Genomic DNA, 22,682 nt, shown 5'->3' on the forward strand with positions numbered 1-22,682 from the left:
CAAAACTGGTTTACAATTGGTGATGTAGCCCAGTGATTTTCAACCTTTTTGAGCCGCGGCACATTTTTTTACATTTACAAAATCCTGGGGCACACCACCAACCAAAATGACACAAAATGATACCCTAAGACACTCTTCTCTCTTTTTCCATCCCTGTCTCCTCCCCCTCCTCTGTGTGTGTGTGTGTACACATACTCTTGAACCATTTCCAAAAACAGGTGAGGGCTGGGGGGGTTTTCTCTCTTATTCTTTGGGTGCTTTTTATCATATGCTTTAAATCAGCGTTTCCCAACCGGTGTGCTGCGGCACACTGGTGTGCCGCGAGACACCGTCAGGTGTGCCGTGGCGAGAGGCAGCGGAGGAGAGTGGGCGGATCGGGTGGGCAATGGGGCAGGGCGGAGAAGCCAGGGGCGCGTTTGGCCGGAGGCACCGTGGGGAGGCAGGGGCAGCCGCGGCTCCCTTTACTCCTACTGCCGCACCTCCCTGCCCCTGCCTCCCCACGGTGCCTCCGGCCAAACGCGCCCCTGGCTTCTCCGTCCTGCCCCATTGCCCGCCCGATCCGCCCACTCTTCTCCGCCACCGCCTCCCTTCTTCCTGCCTTGGGGCGAGGAATCCGGGAGTCCGGGACTGTGTGGCTTTGCGCCATGAAGAGAAAACGGCCGACTTTTCCCTGCTGCCGTTTTCTCTTCATGGCGCAAAGCCACAGTCCCGGACTCCCGGATCGCTCGTTTCTCCGGTCAGCAAAGCCATCTGCCCAGGAAAGCGCCGCGCTGGCCGGAGAAGCGAGCAATCCGGGAGTCCGGGACTGTGTGGCTTTCGGCCAGGCTAACAGGAGGCGGCGCGAGGCCGGGCGCTGGGGACGTCTGGGAGGGCGAGGAGGCTGATGGCTGCTGCGCACTCCACTCTCTCTCCGGCTCTCTCTCGCTCTTTCATTTTCTCTCTGTTGCTGGCGTGGTGAACGAGAGAGAAAGAGAGAGAGAGAGAAAGGAGGGGAGAGAGAATGAGAGAAAGAAAGCAAGAGAAAGAGAGGGAAAGAAAGCAAGAGAGAGAGAGAAAGAAAGGGGGAAGGAGGGAGAGGGAAAGACATAGAGGGAGGGAAGGAGGGAGAGAGAAAGAGAGCAAAAAAGAGAGGAAGAAAGAAAGAAAGAAGAATGGAGAGAAAGAAGGGAAGGGAGGGAGAGAAAGAGGGAGGGAGAAATAGAGTGAAATGGAGGAAGAGATATTTTTTTTGTCCAAACTTTTCTTTAGCCCCCCCGCCCCCCTTCAGTGTTCCCCAGAATTTTGAAAACATGAATAATGTGCCGCGGCTCAAAAAAGGTTGGGAAACACTGCTTTAAATCAATAGTCACTTCTCTCTCTCTTTTGTTTCTCTCTTTACTCTCATTCTCTGTCTCAATCATTTTCTCATTTCTCTTTTTTCCTCCCCTTTTTTCTCTCATTTCTTTCTCTCTCTTCCTCTCCTTTTCTCTCTCTCTCTCTTACTTTCTTTCTCTCTTGCTTTCTTTTCTGTCCCTTTCGCTCTCTCTTGCTTTCTTTCTCCATTCACTCTTGCTTTCTCTCTCTTTCTTTTCTTTCTCTCTCTTGCTTTCTCTCTCTCTCTCTCAGCAAAAAGTTGCGAGACCGGAACCTGAGCATCCTTCTTCGTGGCACACCTGACCATGTCTCGCGGCACACTAGTGTGCCATGGCACACTGGTTGAAAAACACTGATGTAGCCAATCGAGGGGAACAGGTTAAAAGAAGCAAGTGGGACATACACGTGTGGATTCAGCCTAATAGGACTTTTTTAAATGACCGTTTCAGTACTGTTGGAACTTCCTTGTGGCATTTATACCACTCTATAAATTTTTTATTTATTTATTTTATTTATTTACAGGAAAGTGAACACAAGAACAAGGGGACACAATCTGAAGTTAGTTGGGGAAAAGATCAAAGGCAACGTGAGAAAATATTATTTTACTGAAAGAGTAGTAGATCCTTGCAACAAACTTCCAGCAGACGTGGTTGGTAAATCCACAGTAACTGAATTTAAACATGCCTGGGATAAACATATATCCATTGTAAGGTAAAATACAGGAAATAGTATAAGGGCAGACAAGATGGACCATGAGGTCTTTTTCTGCCGTCAGTCTTCTATGTTTCTATTTATTTTGTCCAATACACAATACATAGAAGAGAATAGACATGAGGTAATATATATAAAGAAAAATATAAAATAGAGGAGAAGATATATGAAAGGAAGAAAATATATATGATATATGAGATAAAGGAGAGACAATTGGACAAGGGACGAAAGGCACACTGGTGCACTTATGTACACCCCTTACTGACCTCTTAGGAACCTGGAGAGGTCAATTGTGGATAGTCTAAGGGAGAAATGTTGGGGGTTGGGGGTTGACACTATTGAGTCTGGTAATGAGTTCCACGCTTCGACAACTCGATTGTTAAAGTCATATTTTTTACAGTCAAGTTTGTAGCGGTTAATATTAAGTTTGAATCTGTTGCATGCTCTTGTGTTGTTGCGGTTGAAGCTGAAGTAGTCATTGACAGGTAGGACGTTGCAGCATATGATCTTGTGGGCAATACTTAAATCGTGTTTTAGGCATCGTAGTTCTAAGCTTTCTAGACCCAGGATTGTTAGTCTATTTTCATAGGGTATTCTGTTTCTAGTGGAGGAGTGAAGAGCTCTTCTGGTGAAATATTTTTGGACGTTTTCAAGGGTGTTGATGTCCGATAGCCTTAGTTAAAGACCACATCTAGAATACTTCCTCCAATTTTGGTCACCACACTGTAAAAAAGATGTTGAGACTCTAGAAAAAGTGCAGAGAAGAGCAACCAGAATGATCAGGAGACTGGAGGCTAAAATATACAAACGGTTGCAGGAACTGGGCAAGGCTAGTCTAGTGAAAAGAACGACCGGGGGAGACATGATAGCAATGTTCCAATATTTGAGGGGCTGTCACAAAGAGGAAGGGGTCAGGCTATTTTCCAAAGCACCAGAAGGCCAGACAAGGAATAATGGATGGAAACTAATCAAGGGGAGATTCAACCTAGAAATGAGGAAAAATGTCCTGATAGTGACAACAACCAACCAAATGAAGAGCTTGCCTTCATAAGTTGTGGGGGCTTCATCACTGGAGACTTTCAAGAAGAGATTGGACTGCCATTTGTCAGAAATGGTAGAGGGTCTCTTGCTTGGGTGGGGTGGGTGGGTGGGTGTTCGACTAGATGACCTACAAGGTGCCTTTCAATGCTATTAATCTGCAATTTAAATCATGCTATTATTTCATTACTAAAATTGTACTTACTTACTTACTTACTTACTTACTTACTTACTTACTTACTTACTTACTGGATTTGTATGCCGCGGGGCGGCTAACAACAATAATAAATAACAGCATGTAAATCCAATGCTAAAACTAATACTAAAACAACTAAAAAAACCTTATTGTAAAACCAAACATACATACAAACAAACATACCATGCATAAATTGTAAAGGCCTAGGGGGAAAGAATATCTCAGTTCCCCCATGCCTGATGGCAGAGGTGGGTTTTGAGGAGCTTACGAAAGGCGAGGAGGGTGGGGGCAATTCTAATCTCCGGGGGGGAGTTGGTCCAGAGGGCCGGGGCCACCACAGAGAAGGCTCTTCCCCTGGGCCCCGCCAAACGACGTTGTTTAGTTGATGGGACCCGGAGAAGGCCCACTCTGTGGGACCTAACTGGTCGCTGGGATTCGTGCAGCAGAAGGCGGTCCCTGAGATAATCTGGTCCGGTGCCATGAAGGGCTTTATGGGTCATAACCAACACATGATCCTGAGCCACCAGGATTGAGCACGCAGAGTGACAGGCTACCAAATTAAAACACAACACAAAGTACAGCAGGTTCCTTGGCGCTCTTGGGGCTTGGCGGTTTACTTGCAGATGTTTCATTAACAAACTAGGTAACACCATCAGTGTTGGTTTAGGTTAGGTTAGCCTGACACTGATGATGTTTCTAAGCTGGGTAATGAAACGTCTGTAAGCAAAGCCACCAAGGACTCTGCAGTTCAACCCTGAGCTACAAATATTCTTTTCTACCAAAGCCTGCTTTCACAAGAGCCGGGATTTGCAATTCTGATTCTAAAGGGACCTGACATATTTGCATAATAACTGTAGGCAGGGGATCAAGCAGGCCATGTTATTCTGTTTAAGAAGGTAAGAGAAAACAGTGCCATCCATTTCCCCTGGACAGATTTCCTTCTCCCAGGAATACATTTCTTCCCCATCCATCACATGAAAAACAATTGGCACTGGTGTCAGCAAAAATTCCCTAAGACAGACAATTAAGCTGGTAATATCTGCAGCTACAGATAAGGGGCAGAGGCTCAGAGATATCTGCCAATCAAAACAGGGCCCTGAGTTTCCACCCTTGGGCAGCCCAGATCTTAGCTTTCTCCGATAGGATCTGGCTAGAGATGGAAGAATGCTCCTTTGTCATTTTTTCAGAAGAAACAATAACCGTGTTGTACAGATAATCTGACATCCCTTGTTCCTTCGTATACACAGAGGTCCTTTTATCTGTTGAATTCTCAAAGCACCCAGGAAAATTTTGACTTGAATGAATGGGTGAGTTTCATAACAGTTGTATTCTTTGTGGGACAACCATTCATCTCTGCCCAAATGGCCAATATCAACTGGACATTTCTTATTCTGGTAGGATTTAAGGATAAACATTGTGGAGCAACAGTCATTCCTGTTCGTCACGTGTCTTTGTGTTTCTTTTTCACTCCTGTTCCAAATGGCATTTATCTTATTTCACACCCATGCTTGTTTTAATGCTCAGTTCCACATCCAAGCATGCACTTCCATGCCCAAGATAACAAAACGGCCTCCATTGCGCAAATGAAAAACAAGAAGCTGAATTGTCAAAGCCTCAATGAAGATCGTGCAAATAAACCCAGCTTCTAGCACTCAATAAACTTTGGGGAGATGCTTCAGAGTGAGCATCGGTCACCTGTGTTGATCTCAAAACAGCAGAGATTTAGATAGAAAACTGTTTATTTGCAGATCAATATCTCTTTTTATTATTTATTTATTTATTTATTAGATTTGTATGCCGCCCCTCTCCGCAGACTCGGGGCGGCTAACAGCAGTAAAAAAGACAAATATAACAAATCTAATATAAAAAGTAATTTTAAAAACCCCAATTTAAGAGACCAATCATACAAACAGACATACCATGCATAAATTTTATAAGCCTGGGGGAAGGGAATATCTCAATTCCCCCATGTCTGACGACAGAGGTGGGTTTTAAGGAGCTTACGAAAGGCAAGGAGGGTGGGGGCAACCCTAATATCCGGGGGAGTTGGTTCCAGAGGGTCGGGGCCGCCACAGAGAAGGCTCTTCCCCTGGATCCCGCCGAATGACATTGTTTAGTTGACGGGACCCGGAGAAGGCCAACTCTGTGGGACCTAACCCACGGAGGTATGAAAACATACTTCTGTTTTAAATGAAACAAAGTAATAATCGTGAAAGAAACACAAGAGTTCTTTTGATGCAAGCGGGAAATGAGTAGATACTGTATCTAGCTATGTTTGTGTATCTGCCTATACTATCATTGTTAAATGATTTTGTGGTTGTGGTGCTGAGTTTCTTGAAGATTGATTTTTCACCTGGGATTCTTTATAAGTTGTTTTTGCTGCCTTGGTAACTTGTTTTTATATGCTGTGGCAATTCTAGAGTCACTCTGGTGAAATGAGGGCCCCCTATATGTAGAATAAAACAATAAATAAGTGTCTTTCTGGAATCACAAAGGGAAACATTTGTTGTCCTTGTAGGAAAGCATCTCTCTCTCAGTCTGCGCTCTCCAAAATCCTGGAATCTTTTGCTACAATGCTGAGAATCCACTCCTTTCTGGCCAAAAATTATGGGAACTGAATCTGTAATTCATCTGGAAAGGCCATGCCTTTATTTGTTACACGTAAAACAGGAAATCATATTCCAGGAGTCATACGTGATTGGATAATTGTGTTCTTCTCTAACAGACAACAAGTGGTCAAAATAGGAAGTACCATATCAATTCCTACTCCTGTCAATAGTGGTGTCTCCCAAGGCAGTGTTCTAGGACCAACGCTCTTCCTACTCTACATAAACAATATTTGTATTCGTATTATAAGCAACTGGGTTCTCTTTGCTGATGGTGTCAAATTGTTTAACACCACCAACAATGCTGCTACCCTTCAAAAAGACCTTGATCATGTAGCAGAATGGTCAAACAACTGGCAACTTCAAATCTCACCCAACAAATGCTCTGTCCTACACATTGGCAAAAAGAATCAGAATACAAATTTGTGGGAAACGAACTTGTAGATGACCCCCATTCTGTCAAAGACCTTGGCAACGACCTAAGTGCTAAAGCCCACTGTAACAACATTGCCAAAAAGGCACTAAAAATTGTTAATCTAATCTTATGAACCGTGTTTCCCCGATAGTAAGACACCCCCGATTGTAAGACGTATCGGGGGTTTCAGGGGGGTCGGCTAATATAAGCCGTACCCCGAAAGTAAGACATATGTCTTACTTTCGGGGAATCACGGGGGTATTGCCGGGGGAGGAGCCGTTCCCGGAGGGCTCTTCTTGCCCGGGGTTTTCTTACGCGCCTTGCCCGCCGCCACGCCCCGGCCTTTGCCCGGGGAGCCCCGCTCGCCGGCCGAGCCTTGCGCAGGCCTGTGGCGTGGAGCGGCCGGCGAGTGGCAGCGGTCCATTTTCAGGCTGCCCAGGATCTCCGCCTCGGGGAGGTCTTCGGCATCGCTCAGCGAGCCCGTGGACATGGCATCGGGACGGCGGGGGCAGGGAAAGGGAGTCGTCCCACCGCCTGGGGACCCCCGCTATGCCTTCTGCGCCTGACTCGGTGAGGCGAGAGGGAAGAAGGAGAAGCGCAAGTGGATGCGGAGTGCCCAGGAGGCATTTATCCGCCCGGGAGGCATTTATCCGTCCTTCGCTTTGACGGCGCTGGTCCGAAGCGAGCCGAGCGGGCGGCGGCTTGCAGCGAAGGCGCTCGTCCCAGCAACCGAGTCCTGCCGAGGATCGGCTGCAAGCGGCCAGCGAGGCCGACCGGCTCCGAGGTTGCTGGGACGAGCGCCTTCGCTGCAAGCCGCCGCCCAGGAGAGTCTCCCTTTCGCAGCCTGGTGCCAGCTGGTGGTGGCGCGCTGCGCCCAGAGCTTGGGCCACCCGGCGGGCGAGGCGGCGGCCCTGGCCAAAGCGGCGCGGTTCTGGCTGCGGCACGAGTGGGAGCTCTGACTGCGGCAAGGCAGACTGAGAGGTGCTCGGAAGAGGGAGTCAGGGCTGCCTCTGTGGCGGGTTGAAAAGCAACGGGACTGTGGGGAGAGGAGTCCTTTAAGGGCTGGGAGAGGATGGTTTACAGCTCGCGACGTCGCGTTAACCTTACGGGTGCCTCGCGCTCTTCCCGCCGCGGCTTCTTTTACGATCCGAAGGAGGGAGCGAGCGAGCTGAGCCCTCTTTCGCCTCAGGACTGCAACTCAGTACTGGTTGGGGAAAAAGGGAGGGGCGGAGAATTCGGGCCAGAGGAGGCCGCGATTGGCTCCAGGGCCTTTAGGAGGTGGGAGGGGAGGAACCAATTGGAGGTGACGTTTAAGATCTGCGGAAGAACCACAGAGAAAAACTAGAACGGAGGGAAATAAATCCTTCTCCCTCACATTTCCTGTGCAGTGGAGGACTCTTCTCCATTTTGCGGATTGGATGGCAATCTCCGGGGCGGTCAGCGAGATCGGGGAGCGGGAATGGTGGCGGGGGGTCGGGCCGAAAACGAGCCGGCCCCGGTGCCCGGGACAATATAAGACATACCCCGAAAGTAAGACATAGTGGGGCTTTTGGGGATAAAAAGAAAGTAAGACGCTGTCTTACTTTCGGGGAAACACGGTAGCTTCTTCTCTGGCAATATTACACTGCTAACCAAAGCTTATAAAACATTTGTTAGACCAATTCTGGAATACAATTCATGGGTCTGGAACTTGCCCTGCATATCAGACATTAATACAATCAAGAAAGTCCAGAAGTATTTCACAATAAGAGTCCTTCACTCCTACATTTGTAATTGAATGCCTTATTCCACCAGACTTGAAATACTGAGATTAGACTACGACAGTTCCAATCTGATCTAAATTAGTTCATAAAATCATGTACCAAAATGTCCTTCCTGTTAATGACTACTTCACCTTCAACTGCAGCAATACAAGAACACATAATAGATTCAAACCAAATGTCAACCGCTCCAAACTCAACTGCAGAAAATACAACTTTAGCAATAGAGTGATCAATGCCTGGAATGCACTACCTGACTCTGTGGTTCCTTTCGCAAACCCCAAAATCTTTAATCTGAGATTGTCTACAGTCAACCTCTCCCCCTTTCTAAGGGGTCTGCACAAGCGTACCATTGTGCCTACCGTCCCTATCCTACTGTCCTATTGTCCTCTTTTACCGTTACTTTTTACTTATGTTATGTTTATATAAACTACTATCCTATATATGTGTCACAAATACAAATAAATTCAGTGCTATTCCGAAGAATACTCATTGAACTGTTTCTGTTTTACTCCACCTAAAATGTCTTCTTCAGGGCTTGGTTAGTTTCAGTCCACGGCTTCTTGTCCTGCCTTCAGATGCTTTGCTGGGAATTATTCTGGGTCCCACCAATTAACCAATCCCACCTTATGAAACCCAGAAGAAACCCAATGGCCTTCTCTTATCATTGCCTTGCAACAGCCCCCTTGGAAATCAAGATGGCTCCATCTTATCTACCTTCTGGTGATCTTTGAAAATCTGGTTCTTCAGCCAAGCCTGGGGCAGGTCCCCTTTTGTAGCGGGCATAGTATATAGTTTGGAGCTTTCTTGTGGCCTCTCTCCATACACCAGTTGTGTTTTGTGCTATTTGGAGTATAGGTTTTGGTATATTATTGTTGTTGTTGTTTTTAATTTTAGGAAGCGACTAAGTGCGGTTCTAGATACAGGTAGTTAGACATTTGACTAGCAAAAAACAATTGTAAGAACTACAACACTCCTGTACACAGGATGCAATAACTAGGATCTATGGGATTTGAGGACTGAGAGTAACAGGATACAAAAGGCTCAACTTTAAGCACATACAAAGCCTTCTTCTATCATTTGGTAGACATAAGAATATTTTTGTTCCCGACACGGATTTTCACAGAGCAGGGCAACACACTGATAATTCAACAAATTCCAGAAATGGAATTAATGCATGCTTGTGTTCTTGTGTTTTAACAAGAAACGATCTGGGCACAATTCCTAAGGCAGCTCATCACAAAAGCAATGACGGGGCCAAGGAACAGCCGTTTGCCACAACTTGTTGCTAGTTCAGGAAGAACCTCCCACAGAGATCTAGCCTTCTTCCAAGGCCAGCCCAACTTGCGAGAGGATTCCAGCTGTTTCAAATGTTTATCCAACAAGGGCAGAGGGAATATGGAGAGCTTTTGCTGTCCAAATGGGAATGGTGAACTTTGACTCTCTTTCGGCCATCCTTCCCAAGTCGGAAAATAAGTGAGGAGCTTTGGAGGACCCTCTTCTTACAAGGTTGAGAGACACGGATCTATGGACCTCCAGAAATTCTCACTTGGAAGGAGTCACCAAACCGAAAAGCAAACTCTTCTTCCCATTTTAAGAACTTGCTATCAGGGATTAGTGATAACGCGGAAACACAAGTACAGCTGGAAACCTTCCGGAAGTAAGTCCTTCAACTCCCAGAATGTGTGTATATGAGCATGCCCACATCCATAATGCAATGCCCTCCCCTCACGCATGTATGCACAACCCCCACCCCAATTATGCAAGCCTCACTGAAGCCTCCGGAATTCCAGTAGGCCTGTTGGGCCATTTTTCACCCTCCCAGTCCCAAGGGAAGTTTGGAAACAAACTTTCAGTAGGCCTATTAGGCCCATTTTTCACCATCCACAAACTCCAGAAGCTTTCCTGAAGCCTGGGGAGGGTGAAAATGGCCTCCTCTACTCTCCGGAAGGCCAAAGGTGAGCTGGCCAGTCCTCCCATGCACGCTGGAGTTGACATATGGTTCGGCGTGCCATAGCTTCCCCATCACAGCCCTACACCCTTTCTGACAAATGGCAGTCAAGTCTCTTCTTGAAAGCTTTTAGTGATGAAGCTCCCACAACTTTTGAATGCCATCTGTTTCATTGATTGACTGCTGTCTCCGTCAGAAAATGTCTCATTCCTAGGTTGAATCTCTCCTTGTTCAGTTTCCATCCCTTATTCCTTTTCTGGCCTTCAGGTACTTTGGAAAAGAGCTTGACCCCCTTCCTCTCTGTGGCAACCCTTCAAATCTCTTCACTAGACTAGCCATGACAATTCCTGTAATTGTTCTTTATTTGTTTTAGTCTCCTAGTCATCCTGGTTGCTCTTCTCTGTACTTTTTCTAGCATCTCAACATCTTTTTTAATAGTGTGGCGACCACATATTGTGGGAGGGTTTGCAGACAGCTTAAATGTATGCAGTTTGAAAGTTCCCAGATGTTTTATCTTGAGAAGCCCTTCTGATTTACAGCCTAACATCCCTCCCAGTCATAGTCAGCCCATACAAGCAGTCCTCGACTTACAACAGTTCACTTTGTGACTGCTCAAAGTTTCAACAGCACCGAAAAAGTGTGACTTGGCACCAGTTTTCAGACTTCTCACCATTGCAGCATCCCCAGTCATGTGATTTACATTCGGATGCTTGACAGCTGACTGTTTCCCTGAATCACATGATCACCACTTGTGACATTCTGATGAGCAAAGTCAACGGGGGAAATATACACTTAACAACCAGGTTACTAATTTAACAACTGCAGTGATTCCCCTTAACGAATGAGGCCAAACTCACTTAACAGTCTACGGAGAGGGGCGGCATACAAATAAAATAAATAATAAATAAATAACAATTTTCTTACTTAGCAACATACATTTGGGGCTCAATTGTGGTGGTACCTTGAGGACTATCTTCTCATCTGATGACCCTTTGCCAGCATTATCTAAGCAACAGCTACCTCCTGGCAACTCAAGCAAAATAAACTGTGACCACACCAGTTTGAAAAATCCAACTACACCCTCTAGCTAGCGAGAGCCCAGAGGAATCATTCAGCTGCAATTAAAACAGTTTCCTCCAACAAAATAAAAACAAAAAAACAGTTGGAAAGAAAGGCTCAGATTTTTACAAGAGTTCCTCCAGGCGATTTAAAATCAGATCCCAGGCTATGAAATTCACAGTTGAATCTGCTCTTCTGTCTTCAAACTTTATTCAGCTGATGCAATGAATTTCAGTCCACATAAAACCTCCACAAAGCCTAACAGGCTAACAATTTATTCCTCTCAAATGTGTACTTTTAAATTCTGCCGTGTTAAAGAATTTTGCATATTACGGTCCCCAAATGCTAAAAGATTGTTGGCAAAAAATGCTCACAGTCTTAGCCAATCTTGGAAAGGCTAATAGGATCTAGACAGAGGCAAATTGAATGGGGCACTATCAGTAAATGATAGATACAGGCTACATAGGGAAGATGAAAAACATTGGAAGAAAACAATAGCAAAATGTTTCCTATTTGTTGCCAACAAAACTGCAGAGAAAAACTGCAAAACTGAACACTTCTCAAAGGAAACCTGATACTTGCCTGCAAACAGTTGCTGGTGTTTGGAAGGCAATGGGACCCTGTTGACTTTTTAAAATTTTAAGCAGATTAACAGAGTTGGAAGGGATCTTATAGGTCATCTAGTCCAACCCCCACCCCACCCCTCCCAAGCAGGAGACCCTGCACCATTTCTGACAAACAGCAGTCCAATCTCTCCTTGAAAGTCTCAAGTGATGAAACTCCCACAACTTCTGCAGGCAAATTCTGTTCCATTTGTTTTATACAAAATGCTAACCTTGAACAGTGCTGGATAGTTCAGCCTTGGACTGTGAATGCTTTGTGTGAACAGGCCTATAGTTTTAACATTGTAAACAGCTGGAGGATAGCAATGGCATGTAAACCTACTACATTTTGTTAATTTAAGTTTAGTGTTCTGTGGGGATATTTTCAGCCTTCCCTTCCTGTGTTCTACCCTATCAAACAGATAAAGATGGCCAAGTACTACAAGCAAATTTAAGTAGTTTTAACTCTAAACAATGTCGTCTGGCGGGATCCAGGGGAAGAGCCTTCTCTGTGGTGGGCCCGACCCTCTGGAACCAGCTCCCCCCTGAGATTAGGATTGCCCCCACCCTCTCTGCCTTTCGTAAACTCCTTAAGACCCACCTCTGCCGTCAGGCATGGGGGAACTAAAACACCTCCCCCTTGCCCATGCTGTTTTGTTGATTGATTGACTGTGTGCCTGTTTTTTATATATATTGGGATTGTTTTATGAAATTACTAATTTTAAATTGTAATTAGATTGGTGGGCATTGGATTTGTTATTGTGTACTGTTTTTTATTATTGTTGTGAGCCGCCCCGAGTTTTCGGAGAGGGGCGGCATATAAATCCAATAAATCTAATCTAATCTAATCTCTAGTGCCTAGTTCAGTTAATGTTTACTTCAATTTTTAAGAAAATCAACTTGTGGGGTCCTTGGTGCTCTGTGCTTGTTTGTTTACTTGCAGAATCTCATTTCCCAACTAAGTAACATCATCATAAAAGATATGGAGTTTGCTCTCCAAATGTATGTATAAAGAGCAAACCTCACTCCCTTCTAGCAAGGATGATGTTATTTAGTTGGGTAATGAAATGTCTGCAAGAAACCAATCAAGCATGGTGAGCACCAAGGACCCCACAGTTCAATCCTGAGCTACAAATATTCATCTCTGTTGCTACTCCTCTCATATGCAAGTCAATCGACAGAGTGAACAGATCAATATAAATCCACTGAGCTGTATTTTTCAAAATTAAAACAAGAGTCACTTAAGTCAGTGGTTCTCAACCTCGATGTATGGATTCAACTCCCAGAGTTAAGAAGTCTTAAACACATATTAGAGTTGCCGCAAAGGCTGAGAAACAGGGACCTAAACTCCCACCAGCTCAAAAGAATTGGGCAATCCAAAATAAAAGTCATATTGTTTCAGAAGCAGGTGAATTTGCTTGAACATTCTGCAACTCCGGACAGGGGGTGTGGGGAGCAGACTTTAGACTTGGAATAACGTTTGAAAGCAATAGTCTTTCAAAAAAGGCAACCTAACAGAACAAGCAATTTTACAAATTAATTTAATTTATTAGATTTGTATGCCGCCCCTATCCAGAGACTCGGAGCGGCCTTGAATGATACGTAAGGTAAGTCCAGTCTTAAATGATATGTAATGTATGTGATTTTTAAAACTGTTTTTTCTTAATCTTTTATGATGTTTTAAAATGTATTTTATATCCTGTTGTAAGCCACCCAGAGACCTTCAGGAGTTGGGCGGCATAACAACACAATCAATCAATCAATCAATCAATAAGCAGGTTCATCTGGGCTGCCCCATAATTCATCCTAAGAAACTTATGGTCCTTAAAAACTAGCTGTCAAGAACAGGCTCTCCCCCCATCCTTTACTTTTCTTTTTTAATGAAAGCTTGAATTGTTAATTTCTTCCTATATGACCAAATTACTTTAATTGTTGGCTTTAAATTGTTTTGAACTGTTTTTAGGGGGTTTTATATTGCATTTTATATGCAGAATAGAATGGAATTCTTTATCGTCCAAGTGCAATTGGACACACAAGTAATTTGTCTTTGGCGCCTATGCTCTCAGTGTAGATAAAAGAAAAGATACATTTGTCAAGAATCATGAGGGACAACACTTAATGATTGTCATAGGGGTCAAATAAGCAATCAGGAAACAATCAATATTAATAGAGATCTTAACGATACAAGCAACAAGTTACAGTCATACATATTTGGTTGTGAGCTGCCCAGAGTCCTTTGGGTGGCGTATAAGCCCAAATTAATTAATTGAATAATTGAATAATTAAGCAAACAAATAAATTTCCGATGAGGCTAAATATCCTCATCCTTATCCATGTATCCCTTGGCAGAAGAATTGGGAGGTGGGGGGGGGGGGGTTGTTTAAAAAAATAATGAAAATAAGATAGGATGTCCACCTGCAAAAGAAAGTCATCTTTTAGTTCTGGAGACCTCACCTTCAAAAAGATATTGAGAAAATTGAACGGGTCCAAAGACGGGCTACAAAAATGGTGGAAGGTCTGAAGCATAAAACGTATCAGTAAAGACTTCATGAACTCAATCAGTAGAGTCTGGAGGACAGAAGGGAAAGTGGGGACATGATCGAAACATTTAAATATGTTAAAGGGTTAAATAAGGTTCAGGGGGAAAAGCGTTTTTAATAGGAAAGTGAACACAAGAACAAGAGGACACAATCTGACGTTAGTTGGGGGAAAGATCAGAAGCAACATGAGAAAATATTTGACTGAAAGAGCAGTAGATGCTTGGAACAAACTTCCAGCAGACGGTTAGTAAATCCACAGTAGCTGAATTTAAACATGCCTGGGATAAATATCTCAATCCTAAGATAAAATACAGGAAATAGTATAAGGGCAGACTAGATGGGTCATGAGGTCTTTTTCTGCCGTCAATCTCCTATATTTCTATGGGGAGGGGGGGTAGATAAAGGTTTTTGGGTAGGGACAAACTTTGGGAAGTTTTTTCCAAACTTCTCTTTTGGAAAGAATGGGGCAGACTGGGAGGAGTAGGGGGGGAGGATTAGGTTCCTTTGGTCCCGTACCCCCCCCCTCAACTCTACATCCCCCCTCCTCACAACAACCCGGCGAGGTCGACTCAGCCAAACGCCCATGGGGGGACCCAGCGCTCGGACTCCCTTCCCCATCATCCCCAGCCAGCCCGACCGCCCCCCGGGTTTGTTTATTTCCTCCCCCCCCCGCCCGGAGCTTTCCTCACTCCTCCCCTCCAGCCGCTCCGCTCAACGACCGACGGCAGGCGTCCGAAAGCGTGACGAATCTCACCTGGGCAGGCGGGGGAAGAAGCCCTTTCAAAAACGCTGTCCCGAGCCGAGACCCCACCGAGCCGGGAAGAGAGAGGGAGAAAAAAAAGAGGGGCGCTTTGAAGCAACGGACGGAGACAGCCCCCCTCAGCGCCTCCTCACAAAACGGCAGCTGACGAAACACAACAAACCACCTGCCCCCCACGCGACGCCTCTCCTCAGAACCACGCCGCGGGCGGAGTATTTATAGGGTAGGGTTCCGGCGGGCCACGCCCCGCTCCTCCGAAAGGGGCGTTCCCTCGGCCACGCCCCATTTCTTCCCCCGCTGTCGCCTCTGCCTCGCCCGACAGGCTTGTGGACCACCCGCGCGCCGCTTCCCCCCCCCCCCCCGCCCTCTTCCGTCTCTTCCCACCAGTGCCGCCGAAAAGGGAGCGCGGGAAGGCGCACGCGGGTTTGTTTTCCCTGTTGACTCTCGGGGAGACGGCGAAGGAGGGGAGGCAGGCAACAGTCGGTGGGGCGTGAACGGTTTTTTTTTTTAAAAAAAGGAAAATCGGACGAAGCCAGAAACGGCGCGGCGAGAGCAGCGGCAACGCCGGCTTTTCCGGACTGGCGGCATTCTCCAACCATTTAAGCGCCCTCCGGATACAGGAAAGGCGAACGCCCGTCGTTATCGGCTGGCTGGAAATGGACGGGAAGGTTGCCTCAAGGCTCAGAAAGTAAAAATGGACGAGATTTTTTTTTTTTTTTTTAGAATGGACAGACCAGGGAAAGTGGGCTCTTCTATGGCATGTGGACTTCAACTCCCAGAATTCCTGAGCTAGCATGATTGGCTCAGGGATTCTGGGAGTTGAAGTCCACAAGTCATAGAAGAGCCAACTTTGCCTACTCCTCGGATAGACACTAGGATGGATGGATGGATGGGTAGGAAGTTTATGCACTATTTATTGAATACTTAATAGTTTTTATCGTCCTTCTCTAGTATCTTAGTATGATCCTTAGTTACTTTTAAAATAGGAAATAATTAAATAGTATGTTTTTAGTCATAAACACATTGCTCATTTTAATCATTATCTAGAAGAATGTACTTTTATAGCAGTGAAAGAAAATTGAGCTACTTCCCTAATCTGTTATACTGAACCTTGTGGGTTCAGTACAAAAACCTTAAAATGTTACTGGGCTTCTCAACAAATCATGCGGTCTATCACTGGTCCTTTTTGTGGCTAGTCAAATAATGTGACTTAATCAGCTGAAAAAGAGTCCAAGCACCTATTTGAACACTTATCTTGGTCATAAGCCACTCCCACTCAGTCACATGACCTTTAAGCCACCCAGTCACATGACCGGTCACATGATTGTCAAGCCACTCCTATCCAGTCACATGACCACCAAGCCACACCCACCAAACAAGCCACGCCCACAGTGTGGTAGTAAAAAAATTGGGCAGCCCATCCCTGGATGATGGATGGATGGATAAAATTTGAGGGGGCTGCCACACAGAGGAAGGAGTCAAGCTATTTTCCAAAGCACCAAAAGGTTTTGGAAAGAAGGAAAAACGGATGGAAGCTGACCAAGGAGAGATTCGACCTGGAAATAAAGGAGAAATTTTGTGAGAGCGATCAATCAGCTTTTGCCTGCGGAGGTTGTGAGAGCTCCAAAAGTTGAGACTTTCAAAGGGAGTTTGGAGGGCCATTTGTCTAAAATGGTGTAAGGACTCCTGCTAGAGGGGGGTTAGACTAGAGGACCTACAAGGTCCCTTCCAACTCTAGTAGTAATCTTCAATAGATTAAGATAGAAGGATAAGGTAGATTAAGATAGTTGGATAAAATATCAGATATAGGATAGGTAATGCTATACACACACACATTTATGTCTATCATATGGAGTTTAAATATTTTGAAACATTCTTTCTTAGCGAGCACCTAAAAGACAAAAGGCAAAAAATTTCAAGTTTGTAGGCTTTTTATATATGCCAAATACCACTCACATCATCACGAAATCTCCAGAACTGTAAAGCCCACAAACTTGAAACTTGGCCCATATATTCCTCTTGTTTTCTAGGTGCTCGCTAAGAAAGAATGTTTCAAAATTATCCTCAGATCATTAGTACTTCTTAGATACAGTATATAACAATATATACTGATGCTAAGGAGTTAGATATTCTACTCTCCTTCCCCACCTGAAAAGAACTCTGTTCCAACTGCCAGTGGGCATGGCCAGGGGGCTGGGAGTTCAGACATGCTACTCCCCCTCCTGGATGGGAGAGAAGTGGATAAGATAGGAGAGGTTTCTGTGGGACAGGTCTGAGGAAGAGAAGGGGAGAGGAGAGGATCTATGGGACCAGTCTGAGGGAGAGATGTGGGAGAGGAGAGGCGGCTCATAACTACTTATTAATGTTCAAACTTCAACTGTCAATTTATCAAGCCTGATCACATAGTTTCGTAGAGAGGCATGGGTATCCAGCTACTAGTACTGTACATATAAACACATGTCTATTGGTTGAATAGAAGGATAGATGGATAGGTGGGTGGGTGGGTGGGTGGGTGGATGGATGGATGGATGGATGGATGGATAGATAGATAGATAGATAGATAGATAGATAGATAGATAGATAGATAGATAGATAGATAGACTGATGGATGGATGGATGGATATAGATAGATAGATAGATAGATAGATAGATAGATAGATAGATAGATAGATAGATAGATAGATAGATAGATAGATAGATAATCTCTCTCTGTGTTATATGTGTGTCCTGGGATGGGAGGCCATCAGGTGATCCCAGGTCAGCAGGGTGATCCAAGAAATTTAAAAAAAGCATTCCTGGAGAAGGTGAGGACTGAGAACCAAATTTTCTGATTTTGAAATGCATGGCTTTCAGCACGTAACTCATCCTTCAAGGATTAGACACCCTTTTCTTTACAGCGAGGATGTCATCAGTGTTACAAAATATATTGCTACAACACTTTAAAAAAACTGACAAATGCAGCCTAGCTACTGTAAGGCTCCACATCCCTGATTAAAATCCTGTTGTTGCTGTTTAAACTTTGGCAAGAATATTTATTCTTAATTAATTTATTTTTATTTATTTGTTTTGTCAAGCACGTGTTGGTGGTCTACAAAGATATAACAATGTTTATACACATGATACTAGTAGGAGAGAAACATTAGGACAGGGGACGGAAGGCACACTGGTGCACTTATGCACGCCCCTTACTGACCTCTTAGGAATTGGGTGAGGTCAACAGTGGGTAGTCTAAGGGTAAAGTTTTGGGGGTTAGGTGATGATACTACAGAATCAGGTAATGAGTTCCATGCATCAAGTGCTCGATTATTAAAGTCATATTTCCTGCAGTCGAGTTTGGAGCAGTTTACTTTCAGTTTGTATCTGTGCTTGTGTGTTGTTATGGTTGAAGCTGAAGTAGTCATTGACAGATAGGACATTGTAGCAGATGATTTTATGGGCTATGCTCAGGTCGTGTTTAAGGCGACCTAGTTCTAAACTTTCTAAACCTAGGATTGTGAGTCTAGTTGCATAGGGTATTCTATTGCGAGTAGAGGAGTGGAGGGCCCTTCTAGTAAAGTATCTCTGGACATTTTCTAGAGTGTTTATGTCCGAAATGCAGTGCGGGTTCCAGACAGATGAGCTATGTTCAAGGATTGGTCTGGCAAAAGTTTTGTATGCTCTGGTTAGTAGTTTGAGATTACTGGAGCAGAAGCTATGTAGGATTGGGTTAACAACTCTTGAAACCTTTTGGCAATGTTGCAGTGTGGTTTGGCACTTAGGTCATTTGATATGAGTATTCCAAGGTGTTTTAAGAATTGAGAGTTTTCTGTAAGTTCTTGAAATATAGAGGAAATAGATCTCCATCATATACTTGATTTTCAACAAAACACGCCTTTTGTCCAAATGACCAGCTTGAAGTTACCGAATATCCCCAATTAAATGATGACAACTCTAGCTTCAAAGGGGGTGAAGTTGGAGGGAAAAAATGCACACAATTTTTGCCAGAGTTTAGTGTGCAATAACTCACAGTTGGGTGTAGATGCCTAATCCTTAAGAATACAGAAGCCTTCTGGAGGCCCAGACTTTTCCTAAAGCAATGCAAACAAACCACGGTATTAGCTATGGACCGTAGGAAAAGCTCAAATGTTAATGCAAGAAAAGATATTCTAATTTTACTTGGTTACTTTTCTTACAAGACCTTCAATCAGGCTTGTAAGTAGCCACAACAAACACCAACTGCTTTCTGTTTTTATTCTTAAAAACAACAACAGTAGAAGGAAACCGAAACTGAAGTCAAGAAAGAAAGAAAAGACCCTCAAAACCAAAATTTACATGAAAACAAAAAATTATCTCAAGACGGTTACGAGAAGGCTGGTTAGCAGCATTCTCATCTACAGTAGCTTTGCCTTTGCAGGTGATTTAACCAACAGTTCTCATCTCACGCTGCCCACAACCAAAATTAATGGGATTTCAAAAATATTTCTAGAGGCCCAGATTCTAGAAGAACGCCAAGGTTGTGGGTGCACCATTGCTGCAAATTTTAAACAAGAGATTGGATAGTGATTTGTTTGGAATGGTACAGGGCTGTGATGGTGAACCTATAGTATAGTATAGAATAGTATAGAATAGAATATAGAATAGAATTTAGGATAGTGTAGAATAGAATAGAGAATAGAATTAGAATAGAATGGAATAGAATTAGAATAGAGAATATAGTAGAATATAGAATAGACTGGAATGTAGAATATAATATAGAATATAGCATAGAATATAATGTAGAATAGAATAGAGTAGAATATAGAATAGAATAGAGTAGAATATAGAATAGAACAGAATAGAATGTAGAATAGAATAGAATATAGAATAGAGTAGAGTAGAATAAAATAGAATAGATGTATGTATGTATGTATGTATGTATGTATGTATGTATGTATGTATGTATGTATGTATGTATATATGTATATGTAGATTGTTCTGAGTTCGGGTTTTGCCCCGTGTAATATTTTGAGTGTCAATGCGACGTTTCGGTGTAATCACACTCACCATCATTTGATGGTGAATGTGATTTCACCGAAACGTCGCATTGACACTCAAAATATGACGGTCTTGGTATATTCGGGTTTCTTCCCGTGTAGGATTTGGAAATTTCTGGCGACGTTTCGACGAGGTCTCACTCGTCATCTTCAGGCTGGTGTTTCTGTCCTTGCTCTAAGGCGATATACCAAGACCGTCATACCTGTACCCGTGAAAATCTACGAAAACAAATATCTATATCTATATCTATCTATCTATCTATCTATCTATCTATCTATCTATCTATCTATCTATCTATATTAGAATAGAATATATATATATATATATATATATATATATATATATTTACATTCTACATATACATCCACTATCCTATTACTTTACATTGTCGTATCTACTGAAAACGTCTGCGATTACTCAGTTTTTTCCTCCCCATCCCCCACTTACACAACCCTTTTCCATTTATTTTTCCCTTCCTTCAATTACTCCTTCTAACTTTAAACTTCTTTGTGTTTCCTTTTTTCTCTACAAATTAATTTTATTTACCTATCATCAGCCAATATATATATACATTAATTTTCATATTATGAAATGTAAATTGAACAATAAGATAGTTCTATCAATGGCAAAGACAACTTTCTGTACAGCTTAAGACATACAATATCGATACGCAATACTATGTAACAATATTTCTACTTTCCCATATCCTTTCGACTTTATGTACCCCCGTCCCCACTTTACCATTTGATATCTAATAAACTTTATTATATATATTAAAAAAATAGAATTCTTTATTGGCCAAGTGTGATTGGACACACAAGGAATTTGTCTTTGGTGCAGATGCTCTCAGTTTCCTTAAAGAAAGGATACATTTGTCAAAAATCATGAGGTTAAACATTTAATGATTGAGATCCAACACTTAATGGCAACATGAGTCATAAGATACAACATTTAATGGCACGTGCGCCACAGGTGGCAGGCAGAACCCTCTCTGTGGGCACACGAGCCATCGGCCCAGCTCAGCTGCACCACATATGCGTGTGTGCCTCCCACCGACCAGCTGATTTTCAGGTCTCTTAAAATACAGGGCAGGGCACATGTGGGAGACAGATGCGCATGTGCAGGGGTCACACACACATGTGTGGGCACGCATACGAGGGAGTGCAAGGGTGTCGTGTGCACAAGCATGGGGGTGGGGTGCATGCAGGGGTCACACATGCATAGGTGGAGGGAGGGGTGGGGGGGCTTGTGCATGCATTGCATTATGGGTAAAAGTTAGCCATTACTAGTACAGGGTCTCCTGCTTGGGAAGGGTGGCGGGGTGGCGCAGCATGTAAAGTGCTGTACTGCAGGCCACTGAAGCTGGCTTGTAGATCTGAAGGTCAGCGGTTCAAATCTCATCACTGGCTCAAGGTTGACTCAGCCTTCTATCCTTCTGAGGGGGGTAAAATGAGGACCCGGATTGTGGGGGCAATAGCCTTGCTCTGTTAAAAAGTGCTATTGCTAATATGTTGTAAGCCACCCTGAGTCTAAGGAGAAGGGCGGCATAAAAATTGAATAGGTAGGTAGGTAGATGATAGATGATAGATAGATAGACAGACAGACAGACAGACAGACAGACAGACAGACAGACAGACAGACAGATAAGGCTTTGGTCTAGAAGTGGGGTAGGCAAAGTGGGCTCTTCTATGACTTGTGGACTTCAACTCCCAGAATTCCTGAGCTAACATGATTGGCTCAGGAATTCTGGGAGTTGAAGTCCACAAGTCATAGAAGAACCAACTTTGCTACCTCTGGTCTAGAACAGTGGTTCTCAACCTGGGATTCCCTTGGAGGTCAAATGACTGGTTCATAAGACCATGGGAAAAGGCTTCCATTCTGGCACCTTGGAACATATTTTTACAATTTGACCAATCGGGCGTTGACAGTGGGGGTGTCCCTCTGACCTTCCTGCCAATCAGCTTAAAGCTCCGTTGGGAGAATTGGTGCTAGGCATATGGTTGGGGGTCACCACAACATGAGGAACTGTATTAAGGGGTCGTGGCATTAGAAAGGTTGAGAACCACTGGTCTAGAAGACCTTTAAGATCTCTTCCAACTCTCTTATTCAGTGTCCAAACTTATGCCAAGTGACAAATGGAAGACCGTTCTTCATTGAGAGCCACCCATAGTTTTGTATAAAACATGATTAGATTAGATTAGATTTATTGCATTTATATGCCGCCCCTCTCCGTAGACTCGGGGCGGCTCACAACAATGGTAAACAAAACATAGTAACAAATCTAATATTTCACAATCTAAATTACAGTTTTAAGTTAAAAAATCCAAAAGAACCCCAATATATAAAAAACAAGCACACAATTGAATCATACACAAACTACACGGGCAAGAGGGAGATGTTTCAATTCCCCCATGTCTGACGGCAGATGTGGGTTTTAAGGAGTTTCCGAAAGGCAAGGAGGATGGGGGCAATCCTAATCTCTGGGGGGAGCTGGTTCCAGAGAGTCGGAGCCACCACAGAGAAGGCTCTTCCCCTGGGTCCCGCCAGATGACATTGCTTAGTCGACGGGACCTGGAGAAGGCCAACTCTGTGGGACCTAACCGGTCGCTGGGATTCATGTAGCAGAAGGTGGTCCCGGAGGTAATATAAAAAATCCATGACAATATAAATAAGAGACA

General features: G+C 44.0%; 1 protein-coding gene across 2 annotated transcripts in view; it reads right to left on the reverse strand.

The window, feature by feature from the left end:
• NDRG1 (N-myc downstream regulated 1) overlaps positions 1-15,200 on the reverse strand; it is a 66,727-nt gene extending 51,527 nt beyond the window's left edge. The window contains exon 1 of one of the 2 annotated variants that reach the window (XM_070748323.1): positions 14,986-15,200. The gene's annotated coding sequence lies outside the window, so the exon portion shown is untranslated. Of the gene's footprint in view, positions 1-7,426; positions 7,509-14,985 lie in introns of those variants that run through there. The other variant, XM_070748324.1, reaches the window with a different exon arrangement.
• Between the last annotated feature and the right edge of the window lie 7,482 nt (positions 15,201-22,682).

Source organism: Erythrolamprus reginae, chromosome 3, assembly GCF_031021105.1.
Source record: "Erythrolamprus reginae isolate rEryReg1 chromosome 3, rEryReg1.hap1, whole genome shotgun sequence".
NCBI classification, from domain to species: domain Eukaryota; kingdom Metazoa; phylum Chordata; class Lepidosauria; order Squamata; family Dipsadidae; genus Erythrolamprus; species Erythrolamprus reginae.